The sequence below is a fragment of the Pituophis catenifer genome, unplaced genomic scaffold, assembly GCF_029215685.1.
Source record: "Pituophis catenifer annectens isolate HBS135680 unplaced genomic scaffold, rPitCat1.0.hap2 SCAF_1, whole genome shotgun sequence".
Taxonomy (NCBI): domain Eukaryota; kingdom Metazoa; phylum Chordata; class Lepidosauria; order Squamata; family Colubridae; genus Pituophis; species Pituophis catenifer.
The window spans coordinates 241,122,515-241,147,073 of record NW_027256881.1 but is presented as its reverse complement, the minus strand read 5'-3'; the positions used below and the strand labels follow the sequence as shown (position 1 = coordinate 241,147,073).

Sequence of the window (24,559 nt, the reverse complement as noted above, 5' to 3'; positions counted from 1 at the left end):
TAAACATTATTGTTACATTCAGTCAACCTATGTATTTCTAATAACAATACACTCTATATTAGATTACAGTCTATCATTATTCAATTATTCCACCTATTTCTCATTATTACTTTCATTTTATCAAATAAAAATGTATACATTAATATTCCCTTAATTTCTATAACTTATTCTAGCTTTTAAATCATGTCATCCTTTATTAAGAAACTTTTCTTTTCTTTCCTGTCTAATTTCTAATCATGTCACCTGCCTAGAAAAAAAAAAGATTAGAGAGGGAGAGAAAGGAAAAAGCAACTCAGAGCAGCAACAAAAAAGAGGAATCATCCATCCATCATCTCTTGCTCGCTTCATACTTTGATAGCTATGTTTTAAAAGAAAGAGAGGAAAACGGAGAGGAAAGAGAGGATAATGGCAGTGATAACAGCTTCCTTGGATGAGGGAAGCTTTCCTGCCACCTTGAAGGAGGTGGTGGTTAGGCCGCTCCTCAAGAAACCTGCCTTGGATCCAGCTATTTTGGGTAACTTCCATCCGGTCTCCAACCTTCGCTTTCTTGCGAAGGTAGTTGAGAGCATGGTGGCACATCAGCTCCCGGTGGCCTTGGATGAAACGGTGTACCTAGATCCGTACCAATCGGGTTTCAGGCCCGGATACAGCACAGAGACGGCATTGGTCGTGCTGGTGGATGATCTCTGGAGGGCTCGGGACAGGGGTTATTCCTCTCTTCTGGTCCTATTAGATCTTTCGGCGGCTTTCAATACCATCAACCATGGTATCCTGCTGCGACGCCTCGAGGGGTTGGGAGTGGGAGGCACTGTTTTGCGGTGGTTCTCCTCTTATCTCTCGGGTCATATGCAAGCAGTGTTGATGGGGGGCAGAGGTCGGTCATGAGGCCCCTCACTTGTGGGGTGCCACAGGGGTCAGTCCTCTCGCCTCTACTGTTCAACATTTATATGAAGCCACTGGGAGAGATCATCCATGGTTTCGGGGTGAGGTATCATTAGTATGCCGATGATACCCAGCTTTTTATATCCATCCTAAATCAGCCCAGTGATGCCCTCGATGTGATGTCCCAGTGCCTGGAAGCGGTGCGGGTCTGGATGGGGAGGAATAGGCTTCGACTCAACCCTACCAAAACTGAGTGGCTGTGGGTATGGCATCCCGGTCTGATAGAGAAGTTCCATCTTTGGCTATGGGGGCGAGGTACTTCCCCCTGTAGACAGGGCACACAACTTGGGTGTCCTCCTGGATTCATGGTTGAGTTTAGAAGACTATATAACAACCGTGACCAGGGGAGCATTTGCCCAGGTTCGCCCGGTGCGCCAGTTGCACCCCTATTTGGACCGGGATGCCCTACGCACAGTTACTCATGCATATTGTCACCTCCCGTATTGACTACTGCAATGCTCTCTACCTGGGGCTGCCCTTGAGGACCACTTGGAGGCTTCAGCTGGTACAGAATGCGGCCGTGCGGGTTGTGATGGGAGGATCCCAATACGGCCATGTTACACCACACCTGCGTGACTTGCATTGGCTGCCGGTTGCCCTCCAGGTGAGATTCAAGGTGCTGGTGATGACCTATAAAGCCCTACATGGCTTAGGCCCAGGATATTTGTCGGACTATCTGCAACCAGCAATAGCTTCCCATCACCCAGTGCGTTCTCACAGGGAGGGCCTACTCAGGGTGCCGTCAGCTAGACAATGTCAGCTGGCGACCCCCAGGGGTAGAGCTTTCTCTGTGGGTGCACCCACCTTCTGGAATCAACTCCCCCTCGGGCTCCAGTTGGCCCCTGACATACGCACTTTCCGCCGCGAACTGAAAACATAGTTGTTTAACCTGGACTGATGGGGTTCTGATTATTTTAATGTGTTTTAATATGTGTTCAATATGTATTTTTCACATGTTTTACTTGGGTTGGGATTTCTTGATTGTTGTGAGCCACCCTGAGTCCTCGGAGATAGGGCGGCATACAAATCAAATTAAATAAATAAATAAATAAAATGGAAAGGCGAATCAGAACAATAAAGATAAAAATCATCTACCCATTGTCTCTTTCCCGCTTCAATACTTTAATTGTTATGCTTTTTTTTTACTTGCCTCTCACATTCCTCTCTTAAATCTCCATCTATATCTATTTCTTGGATGTCCAATTTAAGTATTCCTCCCAACTCAACCATCTTCCACTGCCTAGTTTCTAAGAATTCTACCGAGGCCTCTACCTCCATTTCTAACATATCTTCCAACACTCTTAATATGTTTTCCCCCTGGTTTAATTCATCAATTACTATTATTTCCGTTGTTTTCTCCTCTTTGTTTTCTTCCTTCTTCACTTCTTTTTTTGACTCCTCCCTTTCCTGGGCATCTTGGTCTGTGCTCATCATCCTTTGTATAGTATTTTACATTTTTTCCATAATGTCCTTAAATCCTTTGTCCATAATGTCTTTTGTATTTTGAAAGAGTAAATCCATCTCCTGTATAATTCCACTCATTTCTCCTTCTTAAGTATCTTATTTTGTTTTTAAAAGGGAGTTGATTTTTGTCCAACAGTCCAAGAACTATTTATTTGGTTTTTGAATTACCCTTCAAGGAGTACACTAATCCGAATTCTTTATGTCCCATAGGTTAACACTCTGTTCCATTTAAGTAGTCTCAGAGGTTCTCAAAAGCCCCTTTATATCCTCTTTGTAAATTCAATCCTCTAATATAATATTCAAATGTCTCTTTGGTTGAGTCACTTCCTTGTAGTTTCCCTTTTTGTCAGCAGGTGGCACTCTCCACTTAGATTTCAGTTTACTAATCCATTGTCGTTTGGATTATACAACAAATGTAAAAACAGAATAAGTTTTGTATATAGATAATTCCAATATGTAAAAAATGCTTTCCTAGTACCGCTTCTTCCCAGGTTAGGAGTCAATTTTCTGGTTATTTCAGAATCTATTATTTATTCTCCTGCAGCTTTCATTTCTGGTTAGGTATTTCTTCAGGACGTCCCAAAATGCTTAGGCACCACTTTAATACATAGTTCTGGGCAAATGGTTCTGAATTATTTCTTGGGGTTAAATTTAGAACAAAAGAAAAATCCTCTCCCCCAGTTCCACCATGGCTCATCTTCTCTCCAGGATCAGTCTTAGTTGTTATTCTTTGGTTGTCCAAGCTTTGTAGCAGCCCTCTTTAGGCTGCTGCTTCTTCTTCCTGTGGCTGAGAGGGAAAAAAGACCCCGGCCAGACAGGAGATCTGCAACTCTCCCCGACCTCATAGGGTGCCCCTCTTTGCTTCACCGCCCCTTCAGGGCAGCTTAAGCTCCCTCCAGAGCCCACAAACAGGAAGAATTCAGCACAGGGAACACGGGGACCTATTCCTCGGTGTCTGCATCACCGCAATGTCAACCGGAAGTTCTGAAACAGCAGCATTCTTGAAGGAGGGCACAACCCAGATTACATTTATCTGAAATATAGTGTAAAGCTCACTCAGTTAAAAACTCTAATGCCCGAAAGAGACATATACACAATTGGAAAAACCAAAAAAACTATTATCCACATTGGGAGCTTGATGATGTGATAAAAATGATATGCAAAATTAACCAGTGAGCATTCAGACCCACATCTTGCTTTCCAGAAGAAAGGGATGAGAGGAAACTCAGGAGTGAGGAGTCAAGTTAGGTCTACTTTAAAAGGAGGCAGCTAAGGTGAACTAATCATTCTCCTTCCTGACAAGGGAAGCTTTGCTACATAAAAAGAAGAAAATTCCTGATGTTTCCTTATTGGTAATCTGATTTCAAACTTTACAATATGTTGTTTCTTTGCTTCACTCAGATTTCACTCTGCGGATTCCTCAGAAAATTCTCCCACACTGTCAGTCACCCAGTGCACGTTACACAAGTTAGCCTTGTGAGGCGTTTGAGCCAGTTAGCCTTGAGAATGTGGGTGGGGTCCTTGGGGGTGGGTGAGTGAATCCTGGCCTCTTTTATAACCATGTGCCTTTGGTTGGTTAAGGCCTCCCAGGAGGCCACAAGTAACTGAATCCAAGAGATGGAAAGTGATGGTTGATGGGAGAGGATGATTCCATTTGCTCAAAAGGAAGTGACAGATCACCCTCTCTTTATGAGCCGTCATTGGCTCTAATGGCACTGGATAATTTTGCTCTAGTCTGCAAATCTCCCTTTTTAGGGAAGGTTCTTGAGAAAATGATAGACTTGCAGCTTTGAAGAGCACAGGAGGAAACAATTTTCTTGTGTTTCAGGAAGAGATATAGCTCTGATATGGTATTGATTGCATTTATGAATGGTCCCAGGACATGGGTACTATATTTGTCCTATCTCTACTTGATCTGTGGATGGCTTTGATACTATTGAGCATAATAGGAGTTCTGTTGGCTCAGCAGACTAAAGCAGTGTTATTAACTGTTATTAACATTCAGCTGTCTGCAATTAAAGTAAGTTCGAATCTTGCCAGGCTCAAGGTTGACTCAGCCTTCCATCCTTTCTAAGGTAGGTAAAATGAGGACCCAGTTTGTGGGGGCAATAAGCTGACTTTGTATAAATATACAAAAGTATGAAGGCTATTGCTTAACGCATTGTAAGCCGCCCTGAGTCTCTGGAGAAGGGTGGCATATAAATCAATTTTTTTAAAAAATAGAAAAATTAAAAAAAAAATCCTTTTGGCTTAGTGTCTTAGAAGCAAGGAAAATGGTTTAATGTCAGATCCTCTTCCAAGCAACCAAGAACTGGAAGAGAAGGCAAGAGCACAGTTACTGCTGTAAATTTCACCATTTTGGGCCATTCAAGTCTGCCTGTAAAAGAAAAAGCAGAAAGTAAATATATAGTAAAGTATAGCAATTATTAGATTAAAAAAAATCTAATTTACATTATATATGTAGACATTCATAGAAGTTATAAAGCCATTCATTTACCTTTTTTAAAAAAATGCTCTATGACTTACCTATTTTTATAATGTGTATTTCACTAATTAAAGTTCATCTTTAGTTGCAGATGTTGATGCTCACCAACTTGTAGATTCATCAGGTAAGGCAGGAATCATTCAAAGGATTACTGAAATTATATGTAAAGTTAATTCAGTTCCTCCCCACTCCCTCTCCATTTATGGCAGTACTGTCAAACTTGCGGCCCAAGGGCCAGATGTGTCACCCGCTGGCCACGCCCAGTTTAGCGAAGGGGAAAAAAGTTGTGACACGTCAGGTGACAATGCCGTGATGATGTGAGTTTGACATCCCTGATCTATGCAAACTACTGTGAATATTAATCACCCCAAAAATCTTGATGGGAAAAACTCCAGGTGATTTTGCAGTTCTGACCATGAAAAAGGAGAGGAGGGGAGGGGAAGGGAAAGTTTCCAATACTCCTGCCAGTTTCCCAAAAGGAAACTGAATGGGGAAGCCAGTAGGAAGTTGAAAGTCATTCCCACTGTCACTGCTTTTTTGTCCTCCTGTGTCATTCTATTTCTCTGTTTAGGTAAAGAAATTTATCTAAAAAGATGCCCCAACAAGGCAGAGGTTATCTAGTATTACAATATAATTGTCCATTTACAATTTCTGTTTGTACACAACTTATTCAGAACTTGTAAATAACATGCAGTCTTCTGTCCATTAGCTAATTGAGGCCATAAATAGTTTTTTGCAATCTTAAACAAATTTAACAAATTATTGGTGACCTTTATAGCTAGCTTCCAAAAAACCAAAGTCAAGGAGGAAGCTATGATTGCATCACTTACCGATTGAGATGATGGTCCCAATTGCAGTTGATACCTGAGGACTACCTATAGCTATAATTACTGCCAGTTGAATGCTAAAGTAAAAATATAGTTATCCTTTAACAAAAGAAATAATAAAATCTCATGATTATCATTCCTTCATTGGTCTAAATTTTTTTAAAAAACAAACCCAAGCATCTATCCAAATCTTCCATTTTAGAAATAGTAATTTTACATCTGGATTACTGCATTGCATCAATCTAGCATAAAAAAGAGGATCAAAATACAATTTTCCAGAAATAATATACTATAATATTCAGCTTGATATAAAAGGGATAGCGGTTATCTAATAATCTATTATGTTTTGAAGGCAGTGACATCTAAGTAACTAAAATGCTATATATAAATACCCCAAAAGGGCCTGGGAGAGAGAATTTATGCTGAATGAAGTTGCTCCAAATTTGGTATCATCAGTAGATATGCATATTTGTATAATTTAGAATTTGGGAACCCAAACCCCATTTTTTAATAACAATGGCATCTTTTTCAAAGATATTTTGAAAGAAGGATGATAATGCTGTCGAGAACATGGTTTGGAAGTCCAGTTGTGTAGCCGGCAGTGCCCCCCCCCTGTGCCCTTACACCTGTTGTCGGACAGAGAGTCGGCCCCGTTGGTGAATGGGGCACAGACCCATCCCGAGCAGAGGTGGAGGGTTCATCAGGTTGAGGCCCCCTTTCAGCCAGGACTGGAGTCGCTGGGGTCTGAGCCAGTTCAGCCAAGGTTGCAATTGCTGAGTCTGACTCCCTTGATGTAGAGGGAGCAGTGCTTGCTGGTCTTGGCCCCCTAGTAGGGGTCATAGCCAACACTTTTTGAGCTTTGGCACACTGCCTCTCCAGCACCTTATGGCATCTTAGTGCGTCCCTATCTTGGAGGGACATCCCCTTATCTGTCTTGGACTTGCGGCTGGAGCTTTCAGACCACTTCCGAGGTCTCTTTTTGACTGATTTAGCCCCCTTGCGAGTTGGGCTCAATTCCAGCTCCAGGTCTGATGAGAGAGGGGAGTCAGACATAATATGTTGCCGGAGAGAGTAACTGGTGAGAAAACCACTCAAGGTGTTATGGGCGTTCTGCCCGTTAAACGGGTAACGGCTGCTGAGAGCCCGGAGGTCTCACCAGCTGACCACTGTTGCGAAGGCACCCCAAATAGATAGGTGCTGCTGAGCCCCTATAGGCAGGGAACGGCCCGCAATCCTGCTGCCAGATGCCGAAAGGAGAGGCCCATCAGGTAATTAGTGCCCAAAATGGTGGCCCGAGGGTCCGTCAAGATGGCGGGCGCCATGTGGTGCGAGGCTTGGGGTGCCGGATGTAAGCGGCGGACTTGCACTGGCGGCCCGAGGGTCCTACCAGATGCCGCGCTTGCTTGCCGATGGATTAAGGCTTTTTCTGTAGTGTAGTGGCAGATGGCAGGGCTAGCCGGGTGAGCCGTGGCTGCATGCTGCCTTTCCCTGGCCTAATTAGGGAAATTTGGAGCCGACCGCTCCCCTCTTCACTCTGGTACTGCGGAGGCTGCCTGCTCTGAGTGAGGCTTTCTTGGCTAATCTCCCAGCAGCTTTTGAATGTGGCACCGAAAGGTAGAAGATGCAGCGTGGGCGGCCCGAAGCTCCGAGCCCGACGCCCAGCTGATTAGCGCTGCCGCTGCTCTCAGGGGCAAAATGAAAGCAAAAAAACCCCGGGGAAAAGGAAATAATCAAAAATAAAATAAAGACCTAAGCGCCCCTAGGAAAGGGAAGAAAACTAACACAAGAAGGGAACAAATACCTTAAAATCCAGGAGATCCCAAAAACACTTCAGCGTTTGCCAACAACTGAGTGAAGACTGGGGTATCATGTGATTGGGGGTGTGGCTGGGCAGCGAGGAAAGGGAAGTCTCTTTCTTTCTTAAAGTAACACTCAGTTGTTTGCCAAAGGCTGAAGCATTTAACCCATTCATGGATAGTGGGAGCAGCGCACAGGAAAATACAACTCTCACTTCTAGGACGAGTAATAACAGTAAAATCCTACGTTCTACCTAAATTCAACTTTTTGTTTCAAACCGCCCCAGTGAATTTATCCAAAAAGTTTTTCATGGAGTTAAACCAAATAATAACTAAATTTATCTGGCAGGGGAAAAAGCCACGGATTAAAAAAAAGATGATGCAAGAGATAAAAGAAAGAGGAGGCCTGGGCCTACCATGTTGGGAGAACTACTACTCAGCCGCTCTGTTAGCCTGGGTAAAAGAATGGATTATTTTAGGTAATAGTCGTCTTCTTAAAATAAAAGGTTACGACCTACAACAGGGTTGGCATATGGCACTTTGGAGAGATAATACTCCACAAAGCAAATGGTTCACCCGACATTACATAAGAAATATTTTAATTCGAAACTGGGAAAAAGTTAGTAAAAAATATTATATTAAAACACCATGCTGGATATCACCTCTAGAAGCATTGACATACCCCAAACTTTATAACCCTGCGAAAAAATTAATATATAAGGACTTGCTGAATGTACAAGGAAAATTAAAATCTAAACAGGAATTGAATTCCCAAGAACTGCAAGTGGATTGGTGGACCTATCTACAGATTCAATCTAAATATAAAAAAGACAGAGATAAGAAAGGTATAAACATTGACTTACAAGAATTAGACAAAATCCTGATGGGCCAAGAAAAAGGCATGATTTCGAAAACTTATAAATTGTTGATGAGAATAGAGATAGGTGACGAGATAATTAAGGATACAATGATTGCCTGGGGGAAAAATTTTGGGTATTCAATCCATTTAGAAAAATGGCAAGAGCTTTGTTGGGGGAATATGAAATTAGTAGTTTCTACGGCATACAAAGAAAATATCTACAAGATGATATATAGGTGGCATCTCCCCTCCCCCCCGATAGACTAGCTAAAATGTTCACTGGACAGTCTGCTGAATGCTGGAAGTGTGGGTTTGAGCGTGGCACCTACTACCATCAGTGGTGGACGTGCCCGAAAGCAGTAAAATTCTGGGGGAAAATAAAAAAATGGCTTAATGAGATTTTAAATCAAAAGATTGAATGGCGAACAGAGACATGCCTGCTCGGCTCCAAACTGGAAAATATTAAAAAGACTCATGGTATCTTGCATTACACATTATCACAGCGGCGAGATTGACGTACACTCAATTTTGGAAAAATCAAAATATCCCATCAGAGGAGGCAATTATAAAGAAGATTTTAGAATGTGTGGAAGCAGATAAATTGACTAAAAAACTAAAAGATAGAGACCAAACACAAACATGTTTATCCTGGGAAAAATTATATGTTTGGCTAGAGAAGAGGAAAACATAACCCAAACTAGATGAGGAATTGTATCTATTGAGAAACTTATACTATACAAGTAAAGTGAGGTCGGATAGACCTAATTGATTTATAAATGTATACAAGTTGTTCTGTCTTCTCCGGAATATAATATAGATATACTGTACCGAATACTAGGTTATTAAGGTACTACTTATAGGTACGCTTGTTTTTGTTGTGTTGTCTTGTATGTTATTTATATGGTTTGTTGTCTTCTGTTTTTAATGAAAAATGTAAATAAAGATTTTTTTTTTAAAAAAAAGAAGAATCCAGAAGAAGACAAGAAAGGGATCAGTTGAGAGTAAACCAACCAAAAGAATACAAAATGTATTCAACTGCCTATGTTGTAAAACGATGTTTTGCTAGTGGGGCTAAAGGGCATATAGCTAAGTATTGTAAGAATAAGAAAATGTCTGTTAGGGATAATAATAGACCCAAGAAGGATTGTAATTTAGCTATATCCAGTTCAACAACTGATGTTAACCAGGATTGGTGGGTTGTTGATAGTGGTGCTTCTTAATCTATTACTAAGAATAGAAACAACTTTGTTAAAATGAATAGGAGTAACCAACATGTTAGATTAGCAAATGGTTGGAAGATTAAGGTAGCTGGAGAGGGTGTTGCACGTTGGTCATTTAGTAATGAACCATTGCCTATGTTATATATTCCTGGGTTAAAGTATAATTTGCTCTCTGTTAAATCATTATTGCAAGTTGGGTTTACAGTAACGTTTAAAAATGATACATGTATAATTGAAAAAGATGGAAAGGTTGTTACTGCAATATTAGAAAATGATTAATTTATTTTGAGAGAGAACCCAGCATTAGTGGCAAATGCTAGGTCGGTGTACAGTAATGATAAACCACATGATGAATGTATTCATCAGTTACATCGAAGACTAGGGCATATAAATTTCAGGTCGTTAAAGAAAACAGTTCAGCTATCTGAAGGTATAAAACTACAATCATGTAGTAAGTATTTGAACTGGAATGCCTGTAATCAGCAAAAGAGTAAGGTAACACCAGCAAATCGTTATAATGGTTTTAATACCAAAAAGCCATTAGAAGTTGTGTTTGTAGATTTGATTAGACCCAAGAAACCCAGTATTGGAGGTGCCTGCTATATTCTGAGCATAGTAGACCATTACTCTAGGTACGGATTCTGTTATCTTATGAAAACAAAATGTGAAACATTCCAGCATATAAATAACTGTCTGAGATTTGTTGAAAGGAAATAGAAATATAAAGTACTGTGCTTGGTAACAGATAATGGTACGGAATTTACTAACCAAAGGTTAGAGAAATGCAAGAGGCAGGTATACAGCATAAACGGTCTGCAACATATAGACCACAACACAACGCTTATGTTGAGAGAAGAGGTCAAACATTACAAGCCATGACTAGAACAATGTTGGCAGATTCTGGTTTGCCTGAAACTTTATGGGGTGAAGCTGTTATGTGTGCTAACCATGTATTAAACAATGTGGTACATTCATCTACTGGTGAAATCCCATTTACATTATGGCATGGGAGGAAACCAAATCTTAGTTACTTACACACATTTGGAGCCCCAGCTTGGGTGCCTATTCCATCTACTGTGAGAAGGAAGGAACAACAAAGAGCCAGAAAAATGTTTTTCGTAGGCTATGATTCAAACCATAGGTCTTTTAGATTTTGGGCACAGGGAACTACTAGTGTTTACTGTAGTGCAAATGCAAAATTCCTAGAGCACCAAGGTTGGGAGAAACTTGAGTGTGCAGATTATAGACAGGATGACAATAATGTTAGCATTGAGCATCAAATGAGTAATGATACCCCTGATGAAGATATAGATGATGTAAAAATTTTTATTAAGGTTGAAGAAGAGGAGGTAGTTTTAGGGGAGGATGGAAATGAATCATCTGCAATGAGTCCTGTATTGCCTAGGAGATTCAGTAGGGAAAGACATCCACCTGATAGGTACAAAGCAACAGTAGTTTGTCAAGTTAACATAGAACCTTCAAGTTATGAGGATATCAGAACGTATCCTGAAAAAGAACAGAATGCTTGGAAGGAGGCAATGAGTAGAGAAATAAACTCATTAACTAATTTGGGTGTATATGAGGATGTTAAATTACCATCTGGAGAGAAATTGATTGGTTGTCGATGGGTGTATAAAGTAAAGAAAAGTATAGATGGGACAGTAACCCATAAAGCTCGCCTTGTAGCTCAAGGTTTCGCTCAAACAGAGAAGGATTTTGATGAGGTGTTTGCTCCGAGTTTAAGAGCTAGCATGTTAAGAACTATGCTAGTGTGGGCGGCAAAGAATAAGTATATTATTAATCATATAGATGTGGAGACAGCATACTTCCATGCTCCATTAAGACATACTATTTATATGAGGAAGCCGTTAGGAGTGAAAATAAACGATCAAACTGATTGTTGGAAACTAAAGAAAAACCTATATGGTTTAAAACAATCAGGGTTTGAATGGAACCAGTGTATAGTTAAAGAGCTGAATAATATTGGTCTTCAGGAAGGTGTAGCAGACAAATGTCTCTTTAAAAGAGAAAATAATGGTGTATTATCATTTTTGCTATTGTTCACGGATGATATAATGATTGTAACCAAGACTGACAAGGAAGCAATGGATATTGTTAAACAGTTACAAGAGAAATTCAAAATTAGACATTTAGGACATATTAGACACTATTTAGGTCTTGATATTGTGCAAACAGCTAGAGGGTATAAACTATCACAGTCTACCAAGATTAATCAGATGTTGAAACGCTATGGCATGGAGCTATGTAAGCCAGCTAAAATGCCAATGGCACAGGATTTCCAACATGAAGAAATCCAAAGTCCTGGATTTAGTAAGGAGATCTATCAATCGCTGATAGGGAGTCTATCGTATCTCAGCAATTGGTCGAGACCTGACATTTCATATAGCGTAAACCAATTAGCAAGGTATAATGCAGAACCAACAGATAGGCATTGGCAGGCTGCAAAGCGAATATTAAGATATTTAAAGATGACAATGCATTATGCATTATATTTAGAATCTAACCGTGATCTTACATTGAACGCATATGCTGATGCTAGTTTCGCTACTGATTTGACCACCAGAAAGTCTACATCAGGTATTGCGATAATGTTAGGTAATTGTTTAATATGATGGAAATCTATAAGGCAGAAACATATTAGTTTATCCACAATGGAAGCAGAATTTTCCTGCTTGTCACTAGTATGTACTGAGTTAATTTATTATAAACAATTAATGCTAGATGTTGGATTAAAGGTAGAGTATCCTATTGTAATTTATGAGGATAACCAAGCTGCTATAAAAATGGCAACAAATTTAGCAGTTAAGACAAGGTCAAAATATACTGATATTCGTTATTTAAATGTTCGGCAGAGTATTCAAAGTGATATGGTTAAATTGGAATATTGTATGTCTGAAAACAATGTTGCCGATAATTTCACTAAAGCGCAGAGTGCAAGAAAACATAAAATGTGTTGCGAAAGCTATGGCTTGAGAATTTGAACAAGTATATATTAGCCTGTCCAAAGGGGAGAATGTTAGGATGTGGTGTAAACCTAACAAGTTGTTCAGGCAATATATGTGTTCTATAACTGTAAATGAGTTCTGTAACTTTAAGATGTAATGCTGAGTAATTGTACTGCTGAGTCATTGTAATTGACTGCTGATTGACTGCTGACTGCAATTATCATAATTGTACTGTTGAGTCATTGCACTGCTGACTCCGCTTATCTTAAGTGGATAATTACTAGTGCAAACTGTATATAAGAAGAGAGCTGAGCTATAGTCATTGTTGAATGACTTGTTGGTTGGGACTGTTACTATCGTGTGTGAAGAAGCTCTCATCATGGATGGATCAACGGCATTGAATTGCTGTTCATTACCTACTGCTGTTTGTATGGTAAGAAGATTTCTGTAACTCCAGACTGAATGGCTAAAGACTTGGATTGATTAAAAGACTATGCAATTGTTTTTTCCATTACAAAGTAAAATCTTTGTTAAACCAGTTTGTATGTATTGTATTCATTTGCTCTCAGTACCGTTTCTCTGTGCAGTTGCTCTGCTGGTTGGTTAACACACCAATATCCTTAACAACAACCATGTTCAAAGATGCCTCCTTCCCAGGAGCAGTGGGTCTGGCGAGATTAATGTCAGGCACAGGCAATCAGAACAGCTCTGGAAATTAGATAAAGAGGTTTCTTTATGGTTGATTCAATAGTTCACAAGAATCTCACCAAACTGCAAAGCTTCCCTTGAGAATGCCTGATATAGCCTCTCCCCCTCCCCAATAGAATCCAAAGCGAGAATATTTCTTAACTCCCCCTTCCTTTCACCTTTAGAATCTATCACAATTGTGAAATCATGGGTCATTGAGTATCCACTCAATCCAAGCCATTCTGGAATTGATCTTTGATAAAATAAAGGGATTACCTCCATCAGAAAGGTTTGTGAAAAACGTGCAGTTTTAGCTGTTTGGGAAATGAGAAGGGGAAGGCTGGCAAAAAGAGAGAAGTATTAGCTGCTTTGCAAGGAGGGGAGGTGAAGGCTAAATGAAAAGGATAAAACCAACAGGGAACAGTGCTCTTCCGGTTTGGCACCGCAGCAATTCAGTCGGGGAAAACCCCTGACTGTCGAACTGCTGCGAACCTGTCCTGAAAAGAGAGGGACACCTTGGACAGCCGATAGGAACAGGCAAGTTCTTCAGAGGCCGGAGGAAACCCTCTGAGTCGGTAGTGGGGATGTGGCAGCCATGGCGGCTGCTTTGAAGCCGGGGCAAACCAGAAAAGCACTTTGCAGGAGGAAGAAAGAGGAAAAGAGCGAAGCGTTTGGAAGCCGGGTGAGTGACACCAACCCAAATCTGAAAACCTTAAAAACTAAAAGAACAGAGACAAGCGGATGATTACATGATTGACAAAATGGAGAATTGCCAAACTAAGTGAAAATGTTTTGTGGATTGCTTTCGGCTTGAAAGAGAAACAATGTGTCTTGCTATTTAAATTGGATTACTTTGAAAATAACCAAGAGTGTTTGACTTTGGGGATTCCCAATCTGTCTACGGGTGGTTTATTGATGGAAAGAAAGAAGAAATACAACGGAACTATTAAAATTGAAACTAGCTGGCGCAGGAACCAAAGAAAAGGGCATGGCAACAAAAGAGGGGAAGTTGATGGAGTTTACATGGAACAGATGTTACAAAAGAAGAAGAAGAAAAAGTTTTTCTTTAAAGAGTTTTAAATTTGACAACATTGAATTGGATATAGAATACTAATCGACAGATAGGGAAAGGAAGAAATAGAATATACTTGGTTGTGAGTTAAGAACAGAAAACAGTTTGATTAAAAATGGAAATGTAATATTTAAATGTTTTTTTTTTAAATTTAGCAATATTGAATTTGAAATGGAATATATATATATATGTATATATGTATGTATTTCTCTTTAGCCAGGTTCTTCCTATGTAAACAAAGATTTTTCTGCAGCCCTAGTTCAGTGAAATCACAATTCACTAGTTTCTAGGCTTTTTTTCTGGCCGCAGAAAAATCTTGGTTTATATAGGAAGAACCTGACTAAAGAGAAATACACATAAAGCATATGAAAGGAAAGAAATATATATATATTTGGTTGTGAAATAAGAATATAAAATAGTCTGATTAAAAATGAAAATATAATGTTTAAATGCTTAAATGAAATTTGAATATTAACAGGAGGTGCTTATAGAATAATAAAGAAAACTGATATTAAGGTGGATAAAAATGATACTTTTACAGAAAAATATGAGTAAGTATGTGTATAAATTCAAGAAAAATTTATAGTTTATATTTGATGTAACATGTCTCTATTCTAAATTGATGGGAGACATTGAGGAGAATATGCTGAAAAGCAGCTTATACAATATGCTGTGATTTAGCTAAAACAATAAAAATGGAGTGGAGGAGAATATGCTGGAAAACAGCCAAAACAAGAAATGCTGGAAATCAGCCAAATAATAGTTGGAGGAATGGAGAAGATTATGCTGGAAAACAGCCAAAATAAAAATGCTGTAAATCAGCCAAACAATAGATTTAGGAGTGGAGGAGAACATGCTGGCAATCAGCGGGAGGAATGGAGGAGATTATGCTAGAAAACAGTCAAAAGAAAAATGCTGTGAATCAGCCAAACAATAGATGGAGACGTGGAGGAGAATATGCTGAAAATAGCCTAAAGATAAAAATGTTGGAAATCAGCTGGGGTGAAAAAGTAGACGATGGATGATAATTAAATAATGTCAACTGAGTTTGAAATGACTTTATGTAACATGAGAAATGTAATTGATGATAAGGCTAAGAAAATTAGATGTAGATTAATAGAGGTTAAGATAGAGATTTGATGAAATGGGTCTTGAAATTAAGAAATATATATGGAATTTTGATTTATAAAATGATATAAAAATTAGAATTGTGTTTATTTGGAAACTAAAGATTGCATATAAAAAGGAGCTATGTTTATTTGGGAACTAAGATTTATGGTGATACAATAGAATGCTAATTGTTTAGATTAAGATATTAGAATTTGTGACAAAAATTAGTGGTTTGACTTTTATTTTTAAAGATGTAAACGGATGAAATTTGTAATTGAGCTTGTTAAACAAGTGTAAGCAGTTGTACCTATTTATGACCAGACCAAATTCTCGCTCTCAAAGATGTATTTTATGTTTAAGATGTTAAAAAAAATAAAAAATATTAAAAAAAAAGGATAAAACCAATAGAGAAGCCATTATGCTCTAGGGCAGTGATGGCTAACCTTTTTGCCATCATGTGCCAGGAAGGGGGGGCGGGGGAGGTTCATGAGCGTGCATGTGCCCACTTCCATAATTCTATGCACCCCGCCCTGTGCATGCATGCATGACCCCCCCTCCCTGCCCCCTGCTCCTGGCACACAATGGCCCGGTAGGCCTGTTTTTCTTTCTCACCTGGCTCCAGATCCTCTCTATGTATCTGGGGAGAGCAAAAACAGCCTTCCCCACCCCCTCAGAGGCCCAAAACAGACAGGAAGTGGCATTTTTTGTTGTCCCCAGCCTCCAGAGACTCCTAGAGAGGCTGAGCTGGTGTGCCAAGTGACATGGCTCTGTGTGCCACCTGTGGCACACGTGCCATAGGTTCGCCATCACGGCTCTAGGGCCTGGCTAAAAAAACTCCCTGCTGAAATCCAGGAGGGATTTTCAACCATGGAGGATTTTCAGCTCCAGATTGCAAACAAAGCTTCTGCTCGGGGGCTAAAAGTTCTCCAAGGCTTGGATTTGAGTACCTGAATTACCTGGACCTGAATTATGACTGTACTTGTAATTCTATGTGACTTGTGGTGCTGAATAAGTCTATTATACAAACATTTATTTACTGTTTCTTAGTGGACATCATCACCCATATTGTGCTAGATTTATTTTTTGATTTCTTCTTTCCTACCTAAATATTTAACTGAACAATAAAGAGGTGTGCCAATATAAGAATATTTTTTCTTTCTTTTTACCCACAATACAGTAATCCAACTAAAGAATTTCATTTTAGAAAATATAATCTGTGAAGATTCTTTCAATCATAATCGTAAAAAGTGAATATATGAATTTCTTACAAAACTACAATATGTCACTATTTATTCCTTTCAGTTTGATCAGCACAACTCAAACAGAATAATATTTTGAAAATATATCCAAGGAAAGGCAGTTAAGTTGCCATATAAAACATTCCCTTGAATTCCTATTAAAATACAAACCATAATTATTTTCAAGAAATAATTGTGATTATTTTGGATGCTGCAGGTTTTCTAGAGAGATCCTGAGTGAATCTTTCAGCAGGCATGTTGCAGACGTATTCAGGAAAAACCCAAGACTGAGAGCATTACACATGGACGTCCAGAATCTAGATGACAAAACAATGGAACTACTCTGCAATGGTCTCAAGCATCCACAATGCAAAATAGAGACACTGCAGTAAGTGAGTTCTTTTTCCTTTTAGGTTGATCTATCATTTGAGGGTTAATTTTCTGTAAATATATCCAGGGAGAGGCACATTATCTTCCGTTCCAATAAAATACATACCTGCCTCGCTTTCAAGAAATAATTTTAATTCTTTATACTATTCTCCACAGGCTTGGTGGAGAGATCTCGACTGCATCCTGCGGCAGGCATCTTGCAGAAGTACTCAGAGAAAACCAGAGATTGAGAAAGTTAGAACTGACCTTCAAAAGCCCTGATGACAAAACAATGGAACTATTGTGCGATGGGCTCAATGATCCAGAATGTACAGTAAAGGAGCTAAAGTAAGAAATGCATATACCTCTCAGTTTCAGCTGCACAATCATTTTTTCACTGTTATTCTTCTGGAAATATATTCCGGGTGAGGCAGTTCAGTTGCCTTACATAATCACAGTCACTTCAAGTCCTGTAAAAATACATTCTATGCTTGTTTTTCAAGAAATAGTTATAATTTTTCATACTCTTCTTTGAAGGCTTGGCGGAGAGATCCTGACCATGTCGTGTAGCAGGCATCTTGCAGAAGTACTCAGGAGAAACTAGAGATTGAGAGAGTTAGAGCTAGCCCTCAAGAACCCAGATGCTAAAACAATGGAACTACTCTATGAGGGGCTCAAACATCCACAATGCACAATAGAGATATTAGAGTAAGTGACTATTTACTTTCAGTTTGATCAGCACAAAAGTCTTTTGATGTTAATATTCTGAAAATATATCCAGAGGAAGGCAGTTCAGTTCCTACATGATCATATTGTGTTCAGTCCTTGTAAGAATACATTCCAGCTTGTTTTTCAAAAGATAATTGCTATTTTTCTCACTCTTTTCTGCAGCCTTGATGGAAAAACCCTGACTGAATCGAGCAGCAGGCATCTTGCAGAAGTACTCAGGAAAAACCAGGGATTGGATGCATTATTATTGTCCCTCAAGAACCCGGACGACAAACCAATGGAAGAGCTGTGTGAGGGTCTCAAACATCCAGAATGTGCAATAGAAATGCTGCAGTAAGTGACCGTTTTTTCAATTCAGTTTGATCTTCACAACCCCTTTTTGTGACTGTTAATATTCTGAAAATATATCCAGGGAGAGGCAGTTCAGTTGTCTTACATAATCACTTTCCCTTCAATTCCTATAAGAATACATTCCTGTTTGTTTTTCAAAAGATAATTGCAATTTTTCTCACTCTTTTCTGCAGCCTTGCTGGAGAAACCCTGACTGAATCGAGCAGCAGGCATCTTGCAGAAGTACTCAGGAAAAACCAGAGATTGAATATATTATTCTTGTCCCTCAAGAACCCGGATGACAAAGCAATGGAAGTGCTGTGTGAGGGTCTCAAACATCCAGAATGTGCAATAGAAACGCTAGAGTAAGTGACTGTTCCTTCAATTCAGTTTGAGCTGCACAATCATTTTTTGACTTGTTACTTTTCTGGAAATATATCCATGGTGAGGCAGTTCAGTTGCCTTACACAATCACATTTCCTTCAATAACTATAAGAGTACATTTGACGCTTGTTTTTCAAGAAATAATTGTGATTTTCCATACCCTTCTTTGGAGGCTTGCTGAAGAGATCTTGACCGAATCCTGCAGCCGGCATCTTGCCGAAGCACTCAGGAGAAACCAGAGATTGAGAGAGTTATCCTTGTCCCTCAAGAACCCAGATGACAAAACAATGGAACTGCTGTGTGAGGGTCTCAAGCATCCACAATGTACAATAGAGACACTGCAGTAAGTGATTTTCCCCCCTTTCAATTTGATCTGCGCAACTGTTTTTTGATTTTTAATAGTCTGGAAATACATCCAGGGGGAAGCACATTCTTTTCAATTCCAATAAAATACATACCTGCCTCGCTCTCAAGAAATAATTGTAATTTCCGACTTACTGTTTGACATTGCAGCGAGACAGTCGGGGAAATAGCGGGCTCTGATGAGCCCCGCAAAAACCCTGACTGCCGAACCACCACCAGTGGGTCTTTGGACCCGAACTGTCCTGCAGGGATGGGGGTGAAAGAGAGGCGCCTCGGATGACCAAGAGGAACAGGCAAGTTCCTTGGAGGTTGGAGGGAACTCTCTGCATCAGCGGTGGGGGGCAGCAGCCATGGTGGCTGCCATGAAGCTGGGACATACCAAAAGAAGAGATGTGCAGGAGGAAAGTGAAAAGAACGGAGCTCTTTGAACTGGGTGAGTGACACCAACCTAGGCTTGAAACAACGCTAGAGCAATAATTATAATTTGAAAGACCCCTAGCCTAAAAATAGCGGCTGTGGATTACTGGGGCATAGAAGATCTTGAAAAGTGACTTTAGAAGGAAAAGATCCGCAAGGCAAACTACTTTGGTTTTGAAGTAATTGCAATAAATAAATAGTGAGCCTGGAAAGAATTTGTTTAAATTAGATTTGGATTTGGAAAAAAGGAAAAAAGAATTTTAAAAGAAGAAATGGATTGAATTGGATTGTTATATAATCACAACAAAATGGAGATGTATTTGACGAAGGGAAAGTGTGGATTGCAGAGTAACACCTTCCATTTTAAAAAGAAACACTGTAATTTGTCATTTGTCTTGGAGCATGGTGAAACTACTGAGAAACAGCCGTGAGTGGTCGGGACTAGAGGTTTTCTCTTTGTCTACAGATGGTTTTTTTGAGGGAAAGAAAGAGGAAATACAATGGATTTTTTAATAAAAGAAGGAAGTTGATGTACTTCTCAGGAAATATAAGGAACAAAAAGAACTAAAATGATACATGAAGAATTAATATTGGGAACACTGAATTTGAAATTGATTATAATTTGACAGACAAAGAAATGAAGAAATAAAATATTCACGACTAGAAAGAAGAACAAAAAATAGTTTGATTAAAAAATGAAACTGTATTGTTTAGATGTACACTAATTATAAAAGGAGGTGTTTGTATGGAAAATAAAATAATGTGACTAAAATAGAAAAATGAAGTAAAGATGGATAGTTTTGATAAAAAGGAGCTTTCTGTAGATGAATAAGAAAATATATGAATATGAGAAAAATCCAAGAAACTTTATTGATTTCATATGTGGATATGTTTGAGGTAAGAATTAAGCCTCAATGTTAAATTGTAAACAAAGCTGAGAATGAAAACAAGATTAGATATACTGAATTAGAGAATGCTAATGAATATGAATAAGTGATGATTATAAAATAAGGTGATTATATTGGGTATAACAGTAAAATTAAAGAAACTTATGTTGAGATTAAAAATGACTATATTGGGTTTAACAGGAAAATTCAGAAGATTATGCTGGGATTGACAGCAAAACAAAAATGATTATACTGGGTTTAACAGTATACTGGGTAAAACTTTGATGATTCTGCTGGGATTGACAGCAAAAAATAAAGTGATTTTACTGGGTTTAACAGTAAAATTCAGAGGATTATGCTGGGTTTGACAGCAAAAACAAAAATGATCATACTGGGTTTGACAGTAAAAAGAAAGATGATTTTGCTGGAAATAATAGTAAAAATAAATGATTATGTTGGAGTCAACAGTTAAAATAAAAATGATTATGCTGGGATTAAAAGTAAAAGGAGGACTAAAATGAAGATGATGTGCTGTGATAAATAATTAAAGATAAATATGTTGGGATTATTTGCTAAATTAGGATTATATTGAGATAAATAATAATGAAGATGATTTGTTGTGAGTAATTGTTAAGATACTGTTTAAGATAATAGTAATGATTTATATTCTTAAAATACATTCATTCAAATAAAAATAAAAAGATAATGAAATGATATTGAGTTAGGATTTAAAGATTTAAGTAACGGGTTTTTGGATAAGGGGATTATAAAATAGAATTTAGGGAAACAATTGTGTAAAACATTAAGTTGTGTTATTTGGAAATTAATATTTGAGGTGAAAAAATAGAAAGGTAATTGTTTTTGAGTCAGTTATTGTGAGCTGGTTTTTTTACTGTTTTATTTAAAATGTTTTACTTTTTATTATTATTATTTTTACAAGATGATAATTAGTGGAGATGAAATATTGTTAAAGATGAATTAGCGATTGTACCAATTTATGACTGGATCAATGCTTCGTTCTAAAAGATGTATTTTATGTTTATGTTTTTTTAAAAAATATTTTTTTAAAAAGAAATAATTGTAATTTTCCATACTATTCTCCGCAGGCTTGATGGAGAGATCTTGACCACATCCTGCAGCAGACATCTTGCAGAAGTATTCATGAAAAACCAGAGACTGAAAGAGTTAGAGCTATCCCTCAAAAGCCCCAATGACAAAACAATGGAACTACTATGCAATGGGCTCAATAATCCAGAATGTACAATAAAGAAGCTAAAGTAAGTAACAGTAACAGAGTTGGAAGGGACTTTGGAGGTCATCTAGCCCAACCTCCTGTACTAGGGATTCGAACCACCGAACTGCCGACCTTTCTGATCGACAAGCTCAGTGTCTTAGCCACTGAGCCACCTAGTCAGTTTGATCTGCAAAATCATCCTGTAAAGGTTAATATTTTGGAAATGTGTCCAGAGAGAGGCAGTTCAGTTTCTATACATAATCACATTCTCTTTAATCCCTATAAGAATACATTCCATGCTTGCTTTTCAAAAGATAATTGCAATATTTTTCACCCTTTTCTGCAGGTTTTCTGGAGAGATCCTGAGTGAATCCTGCAGCAGGCATCTTGCAGAAGTCCTCAGAAAAAACCTGAGATTGAGAGAGTTAGACCTGTCCCTCAAGAACTCAGATGACAAACCATTAGAAATGCTGTGGGATGGGCTCAAACAACCAGAATGTGCAATAGAGACTGTACAGTAAGTGTGTCAGATCTGCCATCATGTCACTTCTGCCCTGCTTCACTTTGATGGCATCCTGCCATAAAGAAGGGGGAGTGGGAATTGGGGGTGGGGGGTTTGATAGAAACCAGACTTGCCAACCAGAGATAAAGTTTGAAAGATCCCAGGAGGCACGCATGGGAATGGAATACAAACACCCACCAAAGAGATGCCAAATTTTAGAATTGTTATGAAAACACCTATTGAGTACCATTGGACATTAACAAAATGATCAAGGGGGGAGGGCCTGGGAGAAGGGATAATCACCAAATTTATACATGAATATTCAGATCTTGCTTTGCTTATCCTGCAACCACTTTCTTTAGTAAGACTATACCTTTCACCACAAAATGACTCAAAGGTCTTTCTTGCCTGAATGCCAAAATTTGGACAGGCCTGGCAAAGAGATTGTTCTTTCAGTTTCCTCTGCATATCATTTTTTTTATTTTTAATATTATGGAAATATATCCAGGGAGAGGCAGTTCAGTTGTCATTAATAATCACATTCCCTTCAATTCCTATAAGAATACAAATCAGAGGTGGGATTCAGCTGGTTCGCACTGGTTCAAGCAAATTGGTTGTTAATATTTTGCGCAGTTCAGAGAACTGGCTGATCCCACCACTGGCTGGCCTCGCCCCATCCCAACCCTCCCCTCCCAGCCACTCCTTATCTCACCTCGTCCACCTTGGCCAGTACCTAGAGTCACATCTGCTGCCCAGCTGCTTTCTGGCTCCTTTGCTCACTTGTTTGCCCAGACCACATGGCCCCTGCGGCCCAGCTGATTTCCGTGCCTCACCCACTCTGCTCACCATGGCTGCCCACGAAGGTAAGGCGTTTGGCCGAAGGGCCACCTCAGGGTGGACACAGCGAGGCTTGGCTGCCTTTCGGGCTTGGCTCTCGCCATTCTTCCGCTCTCATGCCGCCCGCTTGCCCTCTGCCTCTGGGTGGGATTCCTTGGCCATGTGTTTCCTCCTGACTTTGCTGGCAGAGCCCCTTATTAACTTTTAACAAGAATCAGTTATTCAAACTAACTGTAATTTCCAGCCTCCCAGATAAACTCTGCCTACCACATGGCTACCTCCTGCATGTTCTTAGTGTATCCTTTGGGATCAACCTATTGGGATCTTTAAATATGTGTTAACTCTTGATTTTTCCCATTGGATATTAATTTGAGACAATGTAATTTTGATAGTTTTCTGTCCCCTGATAGCTTTGCATGTGATTAATATTAAAAAGCCATTATTATATTTTCTCATTCTTTTTCTAAAACAATAAAATTAATTAGTTATACCTAATGAGATTGATCCATTATAGTATTGAGGGGGGGAATTCTTACTCTAATTACATGTCTGATCCTAAAGGGTCAAGAGGTGATACTATAGAATTAGTTTCATTTTGTCAGATACTTATCCAATGTAATATGTAGTTGCATTATACTTCAGAGAAATAGTAACCAATCAATAAGTCCAGAATGTAAAAATCAGTTCAGAACACATTTGAAATTAAATGACTTACAGCACTATAATTTGATTGTATAATTTGACTGTAATAGTGCCAGTTTTTAATGTCAGTATGCCGTTTCTTTATTTCAAATATGATAATTGACATAGAGATCACTCTCATGCTACCTTAAAATGAAATAAAATACAATAAAATACCTTATGCCACCAGACTCCAAATTTTGGGCTTAGACAATTTAGAACTACGCCGACTTCAGTCTGACCTAAGCATAGTACATAAAATTATCTGCCACAATGTCCTTCCTGTCAATGACTACTTCAGCTTCAACCACAACATTACATGAGCAAATAATAGTTATAAACTCAAAGTAAACCGTTCCAAACTCGATTGCAGAAAATATGACTTCAGTAACAGAGAGGTCAAAGCCTGGAATGCACTACCTGACTCTGTAGTTTCTTCCCCAAACCCCCAAAACTTAAAACTTAAACTGTCTACTGTTGACCTCACCCCATTCCTAAGAGGTCTATAAGGGGCGTGCAAATATGAGAAAGCTGTTTTCCTAATTTATTTTGGGTGGGGGGGAGATGAAGATCAATTTGAGAAACAGTGGGATACCAAGGATAAAATACACACACACACAAACACACACACACACACCAGTTAAATTGTAATGATAGCAAATCTTCCCAAAGAGACTGGAAATCAAACTTTTTGATCAGACAAAACAACCTAGAATGAGTGAAAACAAATCACCCCTGAAATTAACTAGGATGAATCAGATTATAATCTCATTATTAGGGATTTCTGCTGGGAGGTTAACATACTTTTTTTAAAATTATAGGTTGAATGGAAAATACATTATACAGAATGGAAAATGGAAGGAAACAGCTATGGTGGAATCTCCAGCTAGAAACCAAGGAGGAGTGAAGAGACTGGCAAGCTCAGAGTCCTTGCAGAGCAGGAAGAGGCGCAGACCTGACCACTTTCAGAATCCCTAAAACCCTAATTTGGTTGGCATCTAGGACAGGTTGCTGCGCCAAATCACCATGGCCAAGTTGCCATAGCCACCTCACCACAGGACAAGAGTTACACTAATCAAAGAAATGGTGGAATAGAATCATTTAAAAAAAGGCTGCAAAAGGAGGGACAAAATGAAATGTGAATGACAAAAATGAAAATA

The 24,559-nt window shown here is 38.9% G+C and overlaps 1 pseudogene; it reads left to right on the top strand.

The window, feature by feature from the left end:
- Positions 1-405: 405 nt before the first annotated feature.
- LOC139310720 (ribonuclease inhibitor-like) lies at positions 406-24,540 on the top strand (annotated as a pseudogene).
- Positions 24,541-24,559: the final 19 nt, after the last annotated feature.